The following is a 12,678-nucleotide window of genomic DNA, read 5'->3' on the forward strand; positions in this document are numbered from 1 at the left end:
TCCTACAACCTTCTATCTCATTCATTACACACCTTCTAACTTCCACAACAAATGAAGCAGGGGTCTGACAGACAAGTCTCCTTTACTACACAATTTTGACTTATTCCCAGACCCAAGTCCACTATATGCACAGAATGAGGCCATTGTCCTGTGGCAGATGAGTGATCATCTAATTAAAGACTGTATCAAATTTAGGTTGCACCAGGAACATTAACTATGGCATTTCCTAACTTCTAAAAGACTGACTTTACAACCTTAATCATGTTCTTTTAACTTGGTTTATTATCTGCATATTTTTTTAGCTCTTTTAAAAAAAGCAAACTGAAAAACCACAAATTCCATCATGTTGCATTATACTGACACCCAACTGGGTCATCAACAAGGTTGGAACCTTTAGATCCACCACACAGACCTCTGCCACTTGAGCTACCTGAGTAAATAATAGAAGTAGTAGGTTGCCATCTTCTATATGAACTAGCACTACAGGAGGATGGGACACTTTTTGCTGGTGGATTTCACAGACATTAGCTGCCAGCGGAGGAATGGTGAGACTCAGAATTTTGGATTCCCATTTCAAGCTCTTCAGAGGAGTGTGCTCTAGGATGACCAACACTGACCCCTGCAGCTCCATCTCCTCCAATCTGTCCCTGCCCAATCTTGTCTTTCCTACTCCTCATCCCAGCCCCCGTTTTCCCATCCAGACTCCTTCTCCTGCTCCCAGTCTCCTTTCTCAACTGTGACGTTGCACTCTATATGATTTTATGAAAATATGCTAATGAGTGTGAATATAAAGTAACTGGTATATGCTGCATGCAAAAGGTCTCTTGTAAGGTATCATTACAAAGTTTATGATCTACTGAGTGTGGTCATCTTATTTGTATGTATGTATCATTCTTGTATCTGAAACTAGAAATATGAAATATAACTCTGAGGGCCTATTGTAATTATGTAAAGTGTGGGCCATTAATGGTGGTTTGGAATCTTGATGGCTCCCATCAACCAGGACAATTGACTGTGGATGGCTCTGTTTGCTTCCAGGCCTTCCTGTGAGTCAGGCTTGGAGGAATGAAGGCTTGAGGTCTCACAGGACATGTGACCATGTCACCTGGTACTGAAATCCATCTTAAACCTAGTGCTTTTCCATTTAGAAGGAGGGGTGGGGACCCAGAGAGACAAAAGATTCCCGCCTTGTGCCAAAGCTATATAAGGAGGTGGAACAGAACAAAGGGGGCTGCAATCATGAGAAATTCCCTTGCTACCACCTAAGCTGAAACAAGGGCTGTACTAAGGGAAAGGATTGTGCCCAGACTAGGAAGGCGTCCAGTCTGCGATAGAAACTTATTGAAATATCTGAGGGTGAGATTTTATCTGTATTCAGTTTTCTTACTGTACTAGACTTAGACTTGTGTGTTTTATTTTTTCTTGGTAATTCACTTTGTTCTGTCTGTTATTACTTGGAACCACTTAAATCCTACTTTTTGTATTTAATAAAATCACTTTTTACTTATAAATTAACCCAGAGTATGTATTAATATCTGGGGGGTGAAAACAGCTGTGCATCTCTCTCTATCAGTGTTATAGAGGGCGAACAATTTATGAGTTTACCCTGTATAAGCGGTAAAACTGATTTATTTGGGGTTTGGACCCTATTGGGAACTGGGCATCTGGGTGCTGGAGACAGGAATACTTCTTAAGCTGTTTTCAGTTAGGCCTGCAGCTTTTGCGGGACATGGTTCAGACCTGGGTCTGGGTTTGTAGCAAGATAACGTCTGGCTCGAACCCGGCAGGGCACTGAACCCCCAAGCTGGCAGGGAAAACAGGCTCAGAGGTTGTCTCGGCACATCAGGTGGCAGTCCCAAGGGGGTTTCTGTGACCCACCCTGTCACACCCACCATTCCCAGTTATCTTCCACCAACACCTTGTCCCAGGCAGTCTCCTTGCCCAGGCAGTCTCTGCTCCTCACCTGATTTGTCTCTCCCCACCCCACCCCACCCGCCTCCAGTGACCCCCAACCTCGTATTTACCAAACCCACAGTCTTGCTCCCTCGGCTCTTCATCAAATACCAGTTTCAGCCTCTTACCTTCTCCGCCCCCACCACCCATTACCTTCTCTCTTTGCTTAGCAACTCCCAGTTCTTCTCCTGATTTCTGGTCCCTCATCAGATCTGTCTCTCTTCCCCCCTGACCTACTGGTTCCCAGTCCCAGTCTCTTTGTTCAACCAGCCCCGGTGTCGCTCCCAGGCCCCACCACTCTGTTTCCCTCCCTGGCTCCCAGTCCTAGTCAATTTGCCCAACAAGTCCCAGTCTCCTACCCCCTACCCAGTTTCCCTCTTTCATCCCTTGCCAGTTCCATCCCAGTTCCTGCACCCAGACTTTTTGTCCCAATCTACTCTCCCTGCCTCTCGTCCCCGCCCCTTGATGCTAGGTCTGGCTCTTGTCCCCTCTGCATTTAAAACAGGCAATTTCCCCCCACAAGCTCCTTGGGCACCCTGGGGCATATTGAGAAGACAGGAGAAACAGACTCCCTACTCTCAATTCAGGTGCCCAACCTGGTCCTGTCTGCAATGGTAGGGAGCAGCAATTACAGGGAAAGATCTGCTGAGCTCTCAGCTGGATAAAATCTTTGGGAAACAGAACTGAAAAGCTCTAACAAGTCTCTACTGAGTACTTGTGAACTGCAATTTTTCAGAGGCTCATAATTCAGCCAAATTTAGGCAGATTTTCATGGGGGTGGCAAAAGGAACATCCATGACATAAAGGTCACCTCCCTGCCAAATATCAAGTCCCTGCTCCAAACCATGGAGGCACTAGAGTCTCTCAAAGAAAAGGCCACCAGAATTTTTTTAACCTGGGTTAAATGCTGTTAGAAATGACTGGATTGTTTTTGCTGTAATTTTCCAGCAAAGTTCAACCTGAAACAGATACCGGGCATGGCAAATTTCACCCTGAAAGCGTAAAGCCTGGCAAAGTTAAAAGCAACCAAAACCTTTTAACGGGAAGTGTCAGACAACCTTAGGAATATGAGGTAAGGTGGCATAAAGCCCAGACAGACTAAGCACAGGATTGTGAGACAGAAATTCATAAGTTCTAGCCCAGATTCTCAGTGAGCTTTTGGGTAAGTCTCAACCTGTTTGTGTCTCAGACTTTGCCTATTGTAGGGATTTGACCCAATTATAGCCATTGCTGGCCAGCCTCCATACACCTATATAGGCAAGGCTGCTATTTGCATGGGTGGAATTTACCTTACTTTCAAGGAGAACTTTACACAGAGGTCTGCTGTATCACTCTTAAATCGAGCTGATGCACATAATTCTTAAGATGAAAAGAGCTATAAGTACTAATTAATACTTTTAGGGCCAGATCTGCCAATAGAGCAGTGTTAAGTCTAAAAGGATCAGGAGTTCACCAACAAAATCCCCCTGGAGCACCTGCTCCTCCAAGGAACCTGGAGACAATAGATGCAGACCAAAAAGCAGGGAGAACTAGAAGTCCTGGCACAGTCAGGGAATTATGATGTAATTGAAATAACAGAGACTTGGTGGGATAACTCACATGATTGGAGTACTGTCATGGATGGATATAAACTGTTCAGGAAGGACAGGCAGGGCAGAAAAGGTGGGGGAGTTGCGTTGTACGTAAGAGAGCAGTATGACTGCTCAGAGCTCCAGTATGAAACTGCAGAAAAACCTGAGTGTCTCTGGATTAAATTTAGAAGTATGAACAACAAGGGTAATGTCGTGGTGGGAGTCTGCTACAGACCACCGGACCAGGGGGATGAGGTGGACGAGGCTTTCTTCCAGCAACTAACAGAAGTTGCTAGATCACAGGCCCTGGTTCTCATGGGTGACTTTAATCACCCCGATATCTGCTGGGAGAGCAATACAGCAGTGCACAGACAATCTAGGAAGTTTCTGGAAAGTGTAGGGGACAATTTCCTGGTGCAAGTGCTGGAGGAACCAACTAGGGGAAAAGCTCTTCTTGACCTGCTGCTCACAAACAGGGAAGAAATAGTAGAGGAAGCAATAGTGGATGGGAACCTGGGAGGCAGTGACCATGAGATGGTTAAGTTCAGGATCCTGACACAAGGAAAAAGGGAAAGCAGTAGAACAGAGACCCTGGACTTCAGAAAAGCAGACTTCGACTCCCTCAGGGAACTGATGGGCAAGGTCCCCTGGGAGAATAACATGACGGGGAAAGGAGTCGAGGAAAGCTGATTGTATTTCAAAGAAACCTTATTGAGGTTGCAGGAACAAACCATCCCGATGTGTAGAAAGAAAAGTAAATATGGCAGGCGACCAGCTTGGCTTAACAGTGAAATCCTTGCTCATCTTAAACACAAAAGAACAGCTTACAAGAAGTGGAAGATTGGACAAATAACCAGGGAGGAGTATAAAAGTATTGTTCAGGCATGCAGGTGTGAAATCAGGAAGGCCAAATCACACTTGGAGTTGCAGCTAGCCGGAGATGTTAGGAGTAACAAGAAGGGGTTCTTTAGGTATGTTAGCAACAGGAAGAAAGTCAAGGAAAGTGTGGGCCCCTTGCTGAATGAGGGAGGGAACCTAGTGACGGAGGATGTGGAGAAAGCTAGTGTACTCAATGCTTTTTTTGCCTCTGTCTTCACAGACAAGGTCAGCTCCCAGACAGCTGCACTCTGCAGCACGGTATGGGGAGGAGGTGACCAGCTCTCTGTGGAGAAAGAAGTAGTTCGGGGCTATTTAGGAAAGCTGGACGAGCACAAGTCCATGGGGCCGGATGCGCTGCATCCGAGGGTGCTAAAGGAGTTGGCCGATGAGATTGCAGAGCCATTGGCCATTATCTTTGAAAAATCATGGCGATCAGGGGAGGTCCCGGATGACTGGAAAAAAGCTAATGTAGTGCCCATCTTTAAAAAAGGGAAGAAGGAAGATCCAGGGAACTACAGGCCAGTCAGTCTCACCTCAGTCCCTGGAAAAATCATGGAACAGGTCCTCAAGGAATCAATCCTGAACCACTTAAAGGAGGGGAAAGTGATCAGGAACAGTCAGCATGGATTCACCAAGGGCAAGTCATGCCTGACTAACCTAATTGCCTTCTATGACAAGATAACCGGCTCTGTGGATGAGGGGAAAGCAGTGGATGTGCTATTTCTGGACTTTAGCAAAGCTTTTGATACAGTCTCCCACAGTATTCTTGCCAGCAAGTTAAAGAAGTCTGGGCTGGATGAATGGACGGTAAGGTGGATAGAAAACTGGCTAGATGGTCGGGCTCAACGGGTAGTGATCAATGGTTCCATGTCTAGTTGGCAGCCGGTATCAAGTGGAGTGCCCCAAGGGTCGGTGCTGGGGCCGGTTTTATTCAATATCTTCATTAACGATCTGGAGGATGGTGTGGACTGCACCCTTAGCAAGTTTGCAGATGACACTAAACTGGGAGGAGTGGTTGATACACTGGAGGGTAGGGATAGGATACAGAGGGACCTAGACAAATTAGAGGGTTGGGCCAAAAGAAATATGATGAGGTTCAACAAGGACAAGTGCAGAGTCCTGCACTTAGGACGGAAGAATCCCATGCACTGCTACAGACTAGGGACCGAATGGCTGGGCAGCAGTTCTGCAGAAAAGGACCTAGGGGTTACGGTGGACGAAAAGCTGAATATGAGTCAACAGTGTGCCCTTGTTGCCAAGAAGGCTAATGGCATTTTGGGTTGTATAAGTAGGGGCATTTCCAGCAGGTCAAGGGATGTGATCATTCCCCTCTACTCAGCACTGGTGAGGCCTCATTTGGAGTACTGTGTCCAGTTTTGGGCCCCACACTACAAGGAGGATGTGGATAAATTGGAGAGAGTCCAGCGGAGGGCAACAAAAATGATTAGGGGGCTGGAGCACATGACTTATGAGGAGAGGCTGAGGGGACTGGGATTGTTTAGTCTGCAGAAGAGAAGAATGAGGGGGGATTTGATAGCTGCTTTCAACTACCTGAAAGGGGGTTCCAAAGAGGATGGATCTAGACTGTTCTCAGTGGTAGAAGATGACAGAACAAGGAGTAATGGTCTCAAGTTGCAGAGGGGGAGGTTTAGGTTGGATATTAGGAAAAACTTTTTCACTAGTAGGGTGGTGAAGAACTGGAATGGGTTACCTAGGGAGGTAGTGGAATCTCCTTCCTTAGAGTTTTTTAACGTCAGGCTTGACAAAGCCCTGGCTGGGATGATTTAGTTGGGTTTGGTCCTGCTTTGAGCAGGGGGTTGGACTAGATGACCTCCTGAGGTCCCTTCCAACCCTGAGATTCTATGATTCTATGAAGTGAGCACTGGCAGCACAGGAGGGAGCAGGGCCAGGCAAACCAAGAGAAGTTGATTCAGCACATATCCAAGGAGCCTTCATTGACAGGCTTCTATGGAGCCCCAGACAGAACTTTAAGTGACGTTCCCCCTGGCAACACCCACAGAGGAATGGGGACAGTACCTCTGCCAGCCCCCTTGAGGATTTCAGGTGTCAATGTCTCTATGTGCTACAGCTGGTCAAAAAAGGTCAGAAAATTCTTGCCATTTGTCAGTTAAATTTCTAAAATCAAAAATTCTTGACCAGCTTTATCACAGCCAATTAAGGTGGGTGGGCTGGCAACTTGAAACCCCTGAACATTCGTCTGGGTAAAATGGGCCCAAAGCATTTAAAAGAGGCTCTGCAATATTACGAAGAAAAACAACAGCAGCAAAATGCTACACATGCATGGTGCAGGTGTTGGACAGAATCGGAGCTAGAATCTGCCCACGAAGATAAAAGAGGGATGGGCAATCAAGTTTAGCTCAATGCAACCAGTAGCCACCCTCATCTTTAATGTGGAAGTATGGCCTGCAGAGATTGTAATACCCTGCATGCAATGCACCATCTTGATTCTGGCAGCCAGGAAACTTGCTCCATTTTAGGTGATTTAGGTGCAGCCCTTAGACTCTTGGCATGTTTTCCAAGCAGTTAAGAAAAGTCTGAATGTCTTTCAGCATTATAAAAAATATTTTATTAATATGGTACTGTGCAGTTCTCAAAGGTAGTTAATACTCAAAAGTATTTAATATTAAACAGGAATTTTGTCATACTACAAAACTACAGCTTCACCTTGTCTCCTTCTCCAGAACTGTTGTGATGTCACCAGCACAGTACACATGGAACAGGAATCAAGTATCCGAGAGGTAGCCATGTTTGTCTGGGTCTGTAAAAAGCGACAAAGAGTCCTGTGGCACCTTACAGTCTAAAAGACATATTGGAGCATAAGCTTTTGTGGGTGAATACCCACTTTGTCAGATGCATGCACGAAAACTTATGCTCCAATATGTCTGTTAGTCTATAAGGTGCCACAGGACACTCTGTCGCTTTTTATGGAACAGGAAGTTGATGCTTGTTGAGAAGCTCCATTGCTTATTTAAAAAGACAACTAAAAGGTCCTGTTATGGGTAGACCTATTGGGTCTCACAACTGAGGTCCTTTATGGAATATAGCTGAAACAACAGGGGCCTCCACCCAAAACAAAGCCACACACAAGTCTGGAGAAGGAGTCAGATTCATGTGGCACAAGAGGCGGTGGTCTGCCTATGATCTAATAAATTCAGAGACAAGGAACTGATTGAATTGGAGAGGTGTATCTGTGTGAGTGCAAGATGAATTGAGGAAACCCCTCAGACGCACACAAAGGAAAGGAGCAGAGTGCCAAGGAGATAGCAGAATAAGCACTGAAAACACAGTCCTGAGTAAAAGCCTAAAGAGCTTTTTGGGCTGAGTGCTGGTTGACAGAGGCTTGGAACTGTGAGCAATGAATCTCCTGTTTGATTCCTTTGTGTTCAAGGAAACAGAACTTTGTAATTTCTTCTTGTGATGTTGTCTAATTAAAATATGATCATGCAAATCATTGTTGCTACCACTGTTATATAATTGCAACAAATCTTGTACAAAGTGTGATGTATGGCCAGAAAGAGTTAAGTAGCTTGCAGGCTAATTGACCCAGAGTCAATCACTAGACACACGGTAGTAAAGTGTGTGAATGGTAATTAGGGCCACTCTATGCTAGATAGACTAGAACTTTGAAATGCAAACCTGTATTGTTAGAAAATTGGAGGTGATACTAATTGTATGTATGTACTTACATCTTGTCAAATGTTAGGAACTGACTGTTTTTATGGCTATCTGTTACTATAGCTATTGATTCAGAGATCAAAAGGGAAAATTAACATTTAAATTAACTGTAAACACAGAATATCGTCATGTTCATCTCTCTTTGAAATGTATAGCAAATCACCTGAGAATGATGGAAAACGGGCAATTGCCTTATGTTAATCTGTGTGGATAATTACCAGCAATGCTTAGGAAATGGATCTACTTCAAAAGTACCCATAATTGTCTATTGTTTGCTGAAGGACTCTGAGCTGTCACAAGAAGGCCTGAAAATGTATAAAGATGCCTTGGGTACTAATCCTTTTCATCTCACATCTGCTTGATGCTTCATGCAGGGCCGTCCATACCCATACTGAAAGTACGCAGCTGCATAGGGCACCAAGAAATTTGGGGCACATTTCCTGGTGCCCTGTGCAGCTGCATGCTGCTCCAGCCCCTGCTCCAGCTCTTCTCCATGGCCCCTTCCCCATCCCTGCCTCACCTCTTCCCGCCCCTTCCCCCCCAGCTCTGCCCCCACTCCCCTGTGCTCTGCAGCAGGGCCAGGCCTGCACTCACCAGCAGTGTGGCTGGGGCTGGGTAGCTGCATTTCCTGCCGCTGGTGAGTGCTGGGGGGGTGGTTCCCCATTGCTTCCCATGCCAGCCCTGCCCCCCCCCCGCAGAGGCCTGCCTGCTCCCCTCCCACGGGGGGGGGGCCGCATAGGGCCCCAGAATTGATAGGGATGGCCCTGGCTTCATGCAGGGGAAGCTTAAGCCACAAGGCTGGACTACCCTGAATATAAACATTTGGACTATAACCTGTGAACTAATCTGAAAGAACTGTTAGCAACTACAAAGCTCACCATCTCTGCTATGAATCTGAATCTCAAGAATTGTAGTCATGTCTGTATGTATACTGATCTTTTAACCAATACTCTCTCTTTCTTTTCTTTTTTAATAAATTTTAGTTTAGTTAATAAGATTTGGCTGTAAGCGTGTATTTGGCTAAGATCTGGAAGATTCATTAACCTGAGAGGTAATGTGTCCGATTCTTTGGGGTTGATAGAACTTTCTTATATGATGAATAAGATTTTCAGTAATTCTCATCATCTTTGACTTGGGTGTCTGGGTGGAGACCTGAGGCTGAGTTTCTTTAAGGGAACTGTGTTGTTAGCTTCTGAGTAACCAGTGAGGTGTTACAGAAGCTGTTTTCTGCTGGCTTGGTAAATCTAAGAATTGGAATATCCACCAGCTTTGGGGATTGCCTGCCTCAGTCTGCAGTTCACCCTAATTGAGTGATCTCAGTTGGCTCCCCTGGGACTCCAGTCACACTTGTAAATAAACAGAACTGCATCAAAGAAATAGACAACTCCATCATCAATTTCTCCACCTATCTGAAACAACCTGAAAGTCTCTGAATTTTGGCTAACAGCACAATTAAAAAAGGAGTTACAGTGCAATATGAGACAATAAAGCTTCCATGAAAGAGTCTCTAGTTGTGAGTGGCTCATTAGAAGGTAGCAACATTTTCTGTTTAAAATGAAGCAGATGGCTTTTTTATTATAAAAGGCCAAAATAAAGTAAAATTAAAAAAAAAATCCTGAATAGACTCTGGCCTGTGTCCCAGGCTGTATTGGATATGATACTACATCACAGAATGTTTTATAGCTTTAGCTGGTTTGTGCGTAGCATTCTCTCAATGAATGTACATCCACTGCCCCTTTGACAGATTACTTTAAACAACCAAGCTTGCCACAAGTTCAAACTACAGACAACACACTATCCATCCTCACAGAAAATATCCAAATAGAATAAGAAATCCTTTGAAAGAGGAAGCAAATCTTGGACTAGAGTCCAAATTTAACAAATGGCTAGTTTTACAAAAGGCTGCCAATATAACCAGCACATTTCCTCCCCCCCAAAGGCAATGAAGTGAGAAAAAAAATGTCCTTGGACTTTCAAGGACATCCTGCAAAATAATGATCTGCACCTTCCACAATTGATAATAGATCTAAAGCCCAAATGCCCACAAACCAGTGCTCCAATTTTTGATGAGTACAACAGCCTTTATTTCAGGCCATGTCTCTATAAATCCAAAAAGAAGTAAGACTGGGAAAATTTTTGCAAGTTTTTGATTGGTGTGTCTGAATCAATAATGGACAGAAATGAACTACAACACTCTGCAATGTCATTCAGGGAAGAAGGACGGGGTTAGTCAAAGGAGAAAGAATCATTAACACAAAGAAAGGAGTTGGATTTAAGATTCAGCAAGCTTTAATTAAGAAAGACTGCTGTTGGACTAAGCCATGTAAAAGCATTTGAAAGGTGACAACAAATTTATTCATGTACGGCAACTTGGAGACTTGAAATGCAAGGAATTGAATTTCAGATGAAATGAAGATCAAGTGTCTCTTATAAGCAGGAAAAGAAATATTGTATGTGAATCTTAATTCTATCAAGAATGTGAAACCCTGCCAGAACATCATAAAAGGGAATGAGGGAAGTATTAAAGTGACATCAGCCACCATAAATAATTTCTAAGTTCTTTCAAAGCAAATTATTAGCAAACAATTTGAAAATTATTAGCAGACAATACTGTTATAGTATTTACTATAGTTTTGAAAAGAATACTATTATCGTTAAATAAATAATTAAAGTATAGCAAAAAGTTCCAGTGCCATCCAAATAATTTGAAGATACTCAAAGACAGTTAACTTTTCAGCAGCTATTATCTTCATTTTACATCATCATCACAATCCTGAGGAAAAGGGCTGGAGGTGAGAGAAGTCTGAGGCATCCTATGAGGCCAGAGGGTTTTCCAGACCATTACAGGTTACAGACGTTGAGAATAATGCAGGTTCTGATAAGGTTTTGTTTTTAGGTGGCTGTAAAGTCCTGGGGCTGGGATGCTCAGAGTGAAGGCAGATGACCTCCTTTTTATTGCTGCCAGGATGGGTTGCACCGAGTAGCTAAACCATTGCAGAATTAATAAAACTGTCATCATTTGGTCTAAAATCCAGATGTCTGTATCTGTCCTCATTGGCCCCTTCTATTTACAATGTACATTAAGTACAAACAGATTACTTCAGCGAGGGACAAAATTATGAAGACCAGGCTGTACAAAAAAACCTAGGTGTCACTTTGCATACATTTTTGCAAAGAAACAAAATATTTGTTGGAATTTTGCTTTATTTTTTTTGTATGCAAAATAAAACTTTATTTCATCATGCTTCACAAACCTGCCATTAGATTCTGATTATTAAACCTTTTTGCAAAGATGGTGAAAAGCCCAAAAGCACCCATTTCCACTTTTTCAGATGGCTCTGAGAATTCTATAGTTACATTCACTTGCCACTAAAATGTCAACATTTACTAACCTCTCTCTCTCTCTTTCTCTCAGGAGTACTGAGATACTGCAGCGACTTCCTGTTCAAGGTTGTGTAACAAATCTTGGCAAATGCTGACAACGGCCCAGATTCTCGGTCATGTGGCACAAAGGGAGCAGAAACTTCCTGCATCTTCCTAGAGAGTGTAGAGACGACACAGGCAACAACTATGCCATCCTCCACAGAAGCTCAGTGTAGAGGGAAGGGATGGTGAGCAGGGGTGGCTCCAAGCACCAGCACGCCAAGTGCGTGCCTGGGGCAGCAAGCCATGGGGGGCACTCTGCCGGTTGCCGCGAGGGTGGCAGGCAGGTTGCCTTCGGCGGAATGCCTGCAGAGGGTCCGCTGGTCCCACTGCTTCAGCAGACCTCCCGCAGGCGTGCCGCCGAATCTGCGGGACTGGGGACCTCCCGCAGGCAAGCTGCCGAAGGCAGCCTGCCTGCCGTGCTTGGGGCGGCAAAATACCTAGAGCCGTCCCTGAGGGTGAGTGACCAGATCACACTGTGCTCCCACTATCTCCAGATAGTTCCTGCTGGCATATATTAGAGCAATCCTTAGCTACTCTAAGTTGTGTCTGGAGATGGGCAGAGAATCGTGAAGCTCCCTGACAGTATGTCTACACTGCAGCTGGGAGCAAGCCTACCAGCCTGGGTAGACAGTTGCATGCTACCCCGAGCTCAGCTAGTCTGAGTCTGTCTCCTAGGCTAGGAGGCTCATTTCTAGCTGCAATGTAGACATATCCTGACTGCCCCACCCAGTCTGCGCTGCATTGAGTGGATCTTGGTTGCAGGCATAAATCTGGCCTGTTGACTGTAAATCACCTACAAACTGAGAAAGACTTTATGGGAAACTAAATGAGCCGTTTGAAAATTAGTGTTTTTCTTTTACTGTTACATAAAGTGCTACCCAGAACATTATTCAATTCACAACTGCTACAGAGAATAGTCTTACAGTTGCCAAAAGACAGTTGCATGCAGCAGTCTGTTAACCCATTTATATCAGTGGCAGTTACTAGTGTGAATTCTTCACACATCAGTGGTTAATTAAACCTCCTTAGACTACGTAAGGATGTTACAGTCAGTGGATGCAATAACCAGAAAGTTTTCGATCTCTCCTTGTGGGGTCAAGTGGAAAGTCAGATGAAACACAAAAAACTCTGCATTCCAGAGGTTTCTTGGCAG

At 44.5% G+C, this 12,678-nt stretch overlaps 1 protein-coding gene across 6 annotated transcripts in view; it reads right to left on the bottom strand.

Moving 5' to 3' along the window:
* Positions 1-12,678, bottom strand: part of NMNAT3 (nicotinamide nucleotide adenylyltransferase 3) — a 100,652-nt gene that overhangs the window by 3,479 nt on the left and 84,495 nt on the right. The gene's annotated exons all lie outside the window — the stretch shown is intronic.

The sequence above is a fragment of the Mauremys mutica genome, chromosome 9, assembly GCF_020497125.1.
Source record: "Mauremys mutica isolate MM-2020 ecotype Southern chromosome 9, ASM2049712v1, whole genome shotgun sequence".
Lineage (NCBI taxonomy): Eukaryota > Metazoa > Chordata > Testudines > Geoemydidae > Mauremys > Mauremys mutica.